General features: G+C 51.9%; 1 protein-coding gene across 5 annotated transcripts in view; it reads left to right on the top strand.

Moving 5' to 3' along the window:
* Positions 1-10,000, top strand: part of LOC126575330 (protein wech) — an 18,340-nt gene that overhangs the window by 876 nt on the left and 7,464 nt on the right. For 3 of the 5 annotated variants that reach the window (XM_050235963.1, XM_050235965.1, XM_050235967.1), the window contains exon 2: positions 2,189-2,590. The exons of 1 other annotated variant lie outside the window; for it this stretch is intronic. The gene's annotated coding sequence lies outside the window, so the exon portion shown is untranslated. Of the gene's footprint in view, positions 1-1,951; positions 1,977-2,188; positions 2,591-10,000 lie in introns of those variants that run through there. One more of the 5 variants, XM_050235964.1, reaches the window with a different exon arrangement.

Here is a 10,000-nt window from a genome sequence, read left to right on the forward strand (position 1 = left end):
ACCGATATTTTTTTTGTTCCCCCGAAACACAACAATAACAACCGCCGGCATTGGTCGCGAGTCGCGACCGCGCGTGTGTATGAGTGATTCGTCTGGAGGGGGGTTTTACGTGATTTTAATCGGTTTTTACGCGCGATCTGGGTTTCTTCCGCGCCCCAGAGCACGTTATCCAGCTACCACCACCAGCAGCAAACCACCATTTTGAAAGCCACAAACCAGCAGCACCAGCGAAAGATTAAAGGATTGTGCGGATACCTCGGTACGGTGGGGGACATCTGGCCGAGGGATTTAGGCGGTGACTTTCGTTGCTGTTCCCGCGTGACTCGTAGTCAAAGTGTGCTTTGGTGTACAGCACACACTCTGTACTGCACTGCATACCAACCGGCGACGAAAGTTGTCATGACGATCGTCCGCGAGCGGCTGTTGCAGGTTATGTTGTCGCTGCGATAAAAACAATAGAGTTACCGATGTGGTATGCCCACTCCAATGCCGGCAGGAATTGTGCTCACCTGCTGGATGGTGTGCGTGCACCACATGTGCACCTCGTGCGTAAATACTCTTGAACAACCCCACCGGCGGAGGATAAGAAGAGCAGGCGAGCGTGACGAAATTGGAGCAGAGTGCACGCGGTACACGCGATTAGTTCCCATTTTGTATTTTTATTCTCACCTTCTTCTTCCCCCACCCTTTTTCTTCTGGCTTCCCACTCGTCGCCTTGGCTTGGCTCACGGTTGCGTGTGTGCATGGTAAATATAACGGCCACCACCAACAGCAGGCGCAGCAGCAGCACCGCGACAAACCGCGCGGTATGGGATTGCGCTGCGTCACAATAATACGAAATACACGCTGCTACCTCCCATTGGATGAGAGAAAGAGCAAGGAAGAAAGAAGCGATGTGCGCGGAATAGGGAGAGCAGCACGACGAGGGCCGCGGCGACACTGTGAAAGTACCGTCGAATTGTGTGGCTTCAAAGGAAGAGGGGCAAGGGGTGGAAAGAATCTGGCCGCGGCACCGCACTGCACTGCACCGCATCACCCTCGCGTGTGCACCCACCCGTTTTTTGAGATAAGGAGAGAAAGCAAACTTCTCCTCTGTCGGCTGTCGCCGTTGCTGCTGCGCTGCGATGTTAAATGGAGGGCAGAAGGTGACGATTGCTGGTCAAGTGATGTATCCCCTTCCACGGGGAATGCAAGGAAGACACAATTTAATGTCCAAAAACATAATGTACGTGCCCCCCCGCCACAATAGCCACAGGGTGTGGTTGCGTCGCCGTTCTACGCACACGCATAGAGTAAGCCACCAACCGGTCAAAGACGGCGACGAACGCTGAGGAACGGGAGATCCACAACGTCGTCTTGGTGGGGCAACCGCGGACTTTCTGCTGCGCGTTGCGTTCCTACGCTCGGTCTTTTCTTCTCCCCAGGTTACTTGGTTTTTCGCTGCTTTTCTGAAGCGACCGTCCTCCGAAAAAGTGGGAAAGTGAAAGTGGAAGAATCGCGGCCTTTTAAAGGCCAGCGCGAGAGAGGGGGGGAACCGTGTGTCCACTGCACGCTGGTTGCTGCGTCGTGGAAAAATCATCTCCCGGCCCCGATGCCGGTGTCGCCTCCAGCCGCCACCATACTCCGGACAATTCTCTGGGCGTAAAAAGTAAAGGGGAATAGCCTCGAATTGTGCGCGCACCTACCACGCACACCGCACGCGGCCAAAGGGGCGACACATACACTCGCGGTTTCTTCGGTTCGCAGCGCGTAGCTCTACTACGCACCGCGCGCTAGGAGAAGAACTTCAAAGGGGAGAGAAAGGCGAAGAAAGCAAACCACCCGCAAACCCACACACACACACATATACACACGCGTGTGGCCGCGTACCGTGCGCTTTGCAGACTCAAACTCCTCTCGATAACCAACAACCGCGCCACGCCGGGCGGGGGCGCAGTTCGGGGAAAAAGGCGCAGCACGACGCGACCCCAAAAATAGTGGGTAGATCATTTTGATAGTGCACCGCAACGTAGACACGACGGAACGCGGGAATAGGACCGCGCGCGCGTGACCCTGGGACGCGTGTACGCGGTGGGAATACCACCAAAAAAAAAAAACCAGGAATCGCCACTAATCAGAGTTGTTCTCTCTCTATTTAACAACATCTTTTGCTGCGTTTTGTTTGTGTTTGTGTTTTACGCATCAGCAGAAGAGTAAACGCATACTCAGCAGCAGCAGCAGTAGATCTCTCCCCCCGAAATCCAGTTGGCGGTGCGTTGCGGCTCCCGGAACGATTTTAATGCAAAGGATGCGCCACCGAGTGTAGTGTGCTGTGACGACGAAAACGACGGACTGCATCAATTAAGGTGGTGGACGCTCGACGCTACGACAGTTTTCGACAATAATTGAGTGTAAAGTGTGTGCGTGTTTGTGTGTGTGTGTGTGTCTCTGTGTGGTGGAGGTGGAGAACATTTCCGCGGCCGCGGCCTACACTCGTGACGCGGGACGGCGGTGGCGAAGAGAAGGAGCTGGTTGTGCTGCTGTCCGACCTATATCTCTCCTGGAACCGCGAGCCACCAACAGGCGCACCAAGGTGTCGGCCACAGTCAAGGTAGGGTAACGTAAAGTGACGCGAAATACATCTCGCGCACGCATTGGTGGTGGCGCCTAGGGTCTTCTCTTATCGCCATTGCACTTTCCCAAAATCCCATCCCAACCATGGCGCGGAGGAGGAGAGGACCATGGATGGCCCCGAGAGAAGAGAGATGGCCGGCGGCGGCGGCGAACACTTGGTCGTGATTGAGTCGTCGTGCGCGTGTGTTTGTGTGCGTAAGAGTGAAAGTTATGGGAAAGCGTGTGATTACGCGAAACACACGGGATGCGCGACCGACCGGAGGCCGCCGCCGTCGTTCACGGGTTTTTAGGGAAAAGAAGAGTATCGCTCATTGTGGTAGAGGACGATGATGGATCATCTCCTCCCCTACACCGATCTGTCCTTGTTCAATTCATCCAAGCAAGCAGTTCGTTCATGGGAAGAGCGCCGCATTCTTGCGTGGTCATTGTTGCCAACGGCAACCCATATATACGTAAAGCTGCAGCTCCCTCCAGAGGCAGGCAGGCAGGCAGGCAGGCAGGCAGGCAGGCAGGCAGGCAGGCGGGCTTGGTTGCTAGAGCGTTGCCGTGTGACTTCAATGCTAGTGCGCCGACGAGTTGTTATTGGTTACATGATGGGCGAAAAACCAGTAGTTGCATCAGCGCCAAACAGGCAGACTCAGGCGGAGTGAAATGTAACTTGCATTTAGAGAAAGTTCTTAATAACTTAATGTAGTCTTCATCAATCGTTTAAATTCGGGAGGGCGCGGCACAGTATGTCGACATCGATGTGTGTCCTGCACATTCTTCCAAGATCCCGAAAATCCGCTTGATTCCACGTCCAGCAAAGAGTTCATTGACCTCTTCCGGTCGAATCGTGTGTACTCTCGTTTGCCGCACGCGCATCCCTAGAAATGCCCCGAAAAACCATCCCCGGGAGAGACAGCACACAGGGCATCAGGACACACACCCCAGGACTACTCGGTGGTTTTCCTCTCTCCTTGTGGTCGTTCGGTTTCCCCCACGAACCCCCGGTGTGTGACGGTGGTGAAGGGGGAAGACGAACTTTTGCGTTCTAGATGTTCGGGGTGAACGCCGCGTGTGGTGATGGTCGGGGATCATGAAGAAGAGGTTCTCGAAGCACTGAAACTGCCAAAAACCTTCCGGTTCACGAAGCAGCAGCAGCAGCGCAGCAGTGGCTTGATGGTTCCCGCGCCTCTGATCCAAAGTTTGGGCGAAGAAGAAGGGGTCGACCATCTCGGACCGGCCCATATCTCTTAAGACGCAAGACGTTTCCGGTCTCTGTTGTTATTGAAATTTCTTCGTACCACGCACACCATCTCGCTTGCTCCCTGGTACCATCTCGCTAACCCTGTCTCTTTCTTGTTTGATCCAAGAAGGCGGCGCCGTCGTTAGGTTTGTTTCTCTCCCCTAACCGACCGAACGCGCGCGAAACTAGGGCGCGCCACCATCGTGTCGTGTGTCGAGCACACGAGGGTGAGGGGGTGGTGTGTTGGTAATGACACGCAGAACGCCCGGGGGTGGAGATGGTGGCGTTATCCTGCAACGTTCTTCTCTCGGGGTCAATGAATCCTTAAATTCTGCCAAAAAGATCCGATTCACTACCACCAGCACGCACACCATGACACCACTACTACTCCAGGGACCGTGCGCGCACGGAATTGCGGCGTAGTTGAGGAGGTGACTAAACTCCCCGTGTTGCTGCTGCTGCTGCTGCTGCTGCTGCTCCCCTTGTTGTTCAGAACCAGGAGTTGTTTCACCGTTTGCTATCAAACCACATCACCCCCATCCAGGGTGTCACGTGCCACACAGAGAGCATTGCATTGGCCGATGGCTATGCAGAGCCGTTTGGGAATTTGTGTCGTCGTTTTTAATGTTCCTGCTGCTGGATTTTGTTGGGTGGAGAAACGGTTACGTTTTTGGGGTCGGAAAGTGTGCGAGCGCATGCGTGTGGTCCGTCACCCTCTTCGCATCATAACACAACACAACCGATCGTGGAGGTGGAGCAGGACAATAACAACAACAACATCACCCCCTTTGCAATGACGCCGCCACAGAACAGCGTATGCATTCCGGGATTTGCTGACAAGAACTCTGCTGCTCCCGGGAGCGGTGGCACCACCACCACCACCACATTCCATTAATCGGTGGCCAATATTGGGCCAATATTGTTGTGGAAGAATGTGTTGCAGGGAATGGAAATTTATTGTAATTTTCTTCACCCCCGCAAGCCCTTTTGCGTTGCGTCTTTTTACGCGCTAGCTTACTCATGCTAGCAACTCATGGTTTGCTGTATTTTTTCTTTAATTAAATTATCAAACGATTATTCGCTTTGTTTGCAAAACCAATCTCGCAACAGTCTACTGTGATGGAAGCGCTCTTGCAGCTGCGATGAATTGATCAAAAGGCGAGTGCCTTTGCTTTTTGGATTGTAGTGTCTTCGGTGGAATTTAGTTCCTCGTTTAATTGGGCTCCAGTACCTGGTTAGTACACCGTAATGTGCCTCTTCATTTGCTACGATCTGGTAGCTGCCTAAAGAGCTAATAATACCACGAAGTAGCTTAATAATAATTCGATCAAACAAAACGCTTCGTGGCTCTTCATTTGCCAAACGTAAACACCTTTGCGATAAGGTGAGCAGCTACAACCCAAAAAAACCCAATATTTCCGCAGATAACGTCGAGAGAGATGAGGATTCCCTATCATCTACCAACAGAGAGATTTCTAGTTCTTCACCGATTGGATTTTTCCACGTAATGTTCCATATATTCCCCGTAAAGGTGTGGTTCTGTCCATTATGGACTTTTTGATAAAAAGCATTGCGAAATGGTGAAGCTCCTGCCTGGGAACGATGGGCAGAAAGAGGAGGTCACAGCATATGGATCGGTGTTAGCAATGCGGGCACTGCCTAGGTTCGACTCTTGATTTGTGGTTCTTGGCCTTGAAGCTACAGAAAGCGAGGGCAGGAAAGGGAGCAAAAGAAGGAATCCCGATAAGAAGGGACGCTTCTTACGTCCATAAGTATGAATAATCATCATCATTGCCGTCATCACGGGCAGCCAGCGAAACACATGTGCTGCATACCGTACAGGGTGGGCCAACCGAGGAGAAACACTTTACCAAAATCGTCGGCAGATGGTCGTCACCGTCATCGTCGTCAACGGAGTGAAGATCGTGCGCCTGGCTCAAGCTTCTGCTTCTTCTTCCCTCATAAAACACCACCAAAATCATCCCACCACCACTCTACACGCGTGTCTCTGTGTGCGTGCTCCGTCCGTTCTGGAAATCTGGTGTGCCCGCATGGCGGATGAAAATAATGCCAAGAACAACAACCACGACCACGGCCCACGAATGGTTCTTCCTCTCGTTGGTATGTGGTGCGTAAGCTTCTCATCATCCTCCTCTACCTTACTCCCCACCCCCGGTGCGGAGGTGTTAGCAGCTTGGCATCGTTTTCCATTCGATTTCTTCCCCTTTTATTTATGTTTAGAAAGAACATCAACAGAGCGTCCTCTTTCTTTCTCTCCTACGCGCACACACCATGTCGATCGTCGATCGTTGATCGTCTACCTTCTTCCGCTTCGATTTGTGCTATTTCAGGCTCTGTGTTTATCTATACTTCGGTTCGTAGCTTCCTCAAGCTGTGTGCAAGTTGGTGGTGGCTTCTCCCAAGGAGATGTGTTGCGTGATCTCTCTTGTTCTAGTGCGTGAACTTGAAATGAGAAGAGGTTTCCTCTAATCTTCGGGAATTGATGCCATGATCTTGGTTCTGATTCTGATCCTGGAAGGTAGCCAGTTCCTTCATCAAGTCCTGTCCAAATGTGTGTTCATATTAAGCATTAAAACGCGGCGCTAAAGATACATCATGTACCGCAGGCAAGTTAGTATTTGTCTTCTCACCTCGCCCTGCTCCTGTTGGCCTATCTGCCAGTTGAATGTTTTCCATTGGTAAGCGCGTTTCATGTGCTGCGTTTGCAATCCTTCGTGACTTTTTGTAAAGCAGCTTTTGCTTTCAAATGATGCGACGTCAGACGTAAAAATCGGTTAAGACGTCGTATCGAGTTGAATTTTACAGATAGTCCAATGGGGGAACATCATCGTAACGTTTTGAAGAGAAGGAGCACGCGGTGGCATTTGTGTTCCTTCGTTTGGATACCTGCTCACGTACATCCGGCCTCCTCACCCCGGTGTCGCGCGTAGTTTATCATCCCCACCTTCGTTGGCCATTTGGCCAATTTATCACGGATCTCGCCCGGACACGCGCTCGCTCTCGCTCGATCACCTCCGGATGAGAAGGTGGATCGAGCGGAACGAACGTTTATCTCCGATTGAATCGGTGATTTCGTCGTTTCCGGATGGAACTTTACAATCTGCTCGTCTAAGCTCGCAGCAAGCATTGTTCGAATCGACTTTTACCAGAAAAAGATACGTCTCTACGATGTGATGGATTCTTAGTAGGCAACGGAAGGAATTTGATAGTCAGGAGTCTCGGAAGAACGTACTTTTTTCACTTATTTCTATTATGAAATTAAAACAATACGATTCCTTGCATGTTTCATACAATCCCGGGCTGGTTACAATCTGAATAACAGCTCAGCGGGGTTGTAGCGGTTTCTTAAAAAAGCCAAAAGTCTCTTCTGCCTTTCGTCCCCGAAGGATACACCGGGTGCTGTTGCCGCCATAAGACAAAACCACATCTTGGCAACATCTGGCAGCAGACGCTGACTTGCCCCGACTCCTTCGATGCACAAAAAAGGAACCCACAGCAGCAGCAGCAGAAGTGCCAACCTGCAAAAATGCGCACCCTGCACATTTACAAAAGCGAACAAATATGTCCAAGAAAAGGCGGCTGCGCGCGGCGCATATCGTTGTGCATCTTTTGCGTGCTGCGTTCCATCGCCGATGGCCACCAGCCTTGCTGCTGCTGCACTAGTGACGACGGTGCATCAACCGATGGTGCAGCAGCTGCCACTGGGGTGGCAGACAATTGGAAAATTGGTGCACACGGTGGTGGTGGTGGTGGTTTGTTACTGGTGCTGCTGGTGGCCGGTTTGCCGACCGACTGGCCGGCCGGGTGTGTTGAGGTACAGCAGATGGTTCAACTTGGAAATACAATGACCCCTTCGAGTTCGGTGGAAAAGGTGCAAGACCAACCCCCCCCCCCCCCCCCCACATCAATAAATGGAATGCAAAATGAAGTGGCGATCTGGCATTACAAAACAAAGAGCAAAAGCCGCGCACCGCGCACCGGGTTAACTTCGATGATGAGGGGCTAAAGTTAAGACGCAATCGAGAAAAAAGGGATTAGTAAAGAGGGGCAAGTGAGAGGAGGGATGGTTTGTATTAAGCATAATTGTATTACCGCTCCATCGTCGTGTGCTCGGTTAGAGGAATGTGAGCGGCCACCGATTGGCCTCAGGGTCCCGGAATTGTTAATTACTCTTCAAATGAACTCTTCTTAAGATCTTTTCCCCAATTCCTCTTTCTGATGTGTGGTGCGCACCCCTTCCGTGGAGAAAAAATAACGTGTTCAACATTAACATCTGTTGAGTCCTTGGGCCCGTTGGTTGGGCGCCAAAAAACACTGTGTAGAGACCGTGCCTGCCACCAAATAACACAAGACAACCGTCCGTTGGCGCGCACGCACTATTCTCGACACGACGGCAGCTGAGCGTTAAAGTGCGCGCGTGTTGCTACGATCATCGCGACGCGCCATGTGTGCTCAACGAAGGCTCTCCCCAGCAGCGTCGCAGCAGTGATGATGACCAACATAATGCGATAAAGCGATAATGTCCTTCCAGAAGCGGCAGCTGCTGCCCCCATCACACCCTGATGAATTGCTGCTTGTGATGGTGATGGTGGTGGAGCAAACGAACAAAACATTTTCGTCGTCAGATGTGTTTCCCTTTTCTTCGAGAAACTCTCGAGTCTCGAGAGCAGCGCAGGATCGCATTCTAAGCGAGATGGCATCCGGGGTGGCGTTGTCTCACAGTGCGCGAACCGCGCGTAAAGAGAAGAAGCAGAGAGACCCGAGAGAAGATGAGGAGAAGGGCGAGGGCGATGTGAAGGGGGTGGTGTACCTGATCAAGTCTCTAGCATCCCGTTCGCGCCATCATGCTTTCGCTCGCGCCACAAACACACGCTCGTTCGTTCGTTCGTTCGTTGCTAGGCGTTGTCATGTGGGGGATGATGATGATGACGACGACGACGATGCGTTGCGGGGTTGCATGTTTGGTCTGGCGGCCGTCGTGGACCTACCTCAACAATGTGCTGTTCTCTCCGGGTCCGAGAGCCGACGCGCTGCCGCCGTCTCGCGCGCGTACGCTTCCTTCTTCGTTTTCGCTTCATCTTTCGTGTATTGGCTGTTGGGCGCCTTTTCTTTTTTTTTCGATTCTGCGCGATTCTCTGTGTATGGTGCTTCTCGGGGGTCTCGGGTCATCTCTGTTCGTGTCCGTCGCCGCCGTCTGCTACGAGTCTCGACTCCGGCTGGCTGCTGCTGATCATTCATCATCATCATTCCTTGGACTCCAGCTCTCTTTCTCTTTCTCGTTGGCTCTGCAGCGCCTGCTGCTGCTGCTGATGTTGTTGTTTTGACCCTCTATCGAATCGCCTTCCACCATGTTTCCTGCACACGACGAAGCCGCGCTGCATCGCCAGACTGGACTGGAGGAGAGACTTGCATGTGTCAGTGCAAGTCGGGTTTCCTGTTGGACCTTTCTTCGTTTTTTTTTGTTCGTCGTCTCGACATCGCTTCGAGTTGTCTTCTTGCTCCGCCCTGAGTCTGTCTGCCTGCTTGCTTGCTTCTGGCTTTACCGATGCCTCCTTCGTCCGTTTTTACCGTTTCGTATCCTTGGATGCAGTTTTATGCTCCTTCCTTCCTCTTCTTCTTCTCGCCGTTTCACGCTTCCCGTTTACTTCGCGCCACGCCATGCAGCTCGAAAACACGCCAGCCAGCCAGAGCGGCCAGGGTTGATAAAAGACAGAGACCCAGTTTCTGAGTGCATCCAAGGTTATATGCTTCGTTTGTCCTCCCATGGTCGGTCGGTCGGAAGTTCGCCTCTTTTGGCGAGATAAGATTGCATTTACTGTGGTGTGTGATGTGTATTGCATTTTACACTCCCCATGTTTTTTTTTGTTGAGGAAAGCGATGCTCACGTTTATTGTTTTATTTAATGTATTGCGATGTTTACGATGCTTTAAGGAATTTTACAAATGCTATCTATTCGTTGACCTAGAGAGGAGAGAGAGAGGAATCTCCATAGTGTTGTGCCATGACAACGTGTGGCGTTTCCGTGGTAGAGAGAGGGTTACTGCAATCCACCATCACGCCATCTCGCACATGATCATGAAGCATGCCAAAACGGGTTTTGTTTTTTTGGAAAATGAAGCAGAACTGCGCAGTAGGCTG

Source organism: Anopheles aquasalis, chromosome 3 (assembly GCF_943734665.1).
Source record: "Anopheles aquasalis chromosome 3, idAnoAquaMG_Q_19, whole genome shotgun sequence".
NCBI classification, from domain to species: Eukaryota; Metazoa; Arthropoda; class Insecta; order Diptera; family Culicidae; genus Anopheles; species Anopheles aquasalis.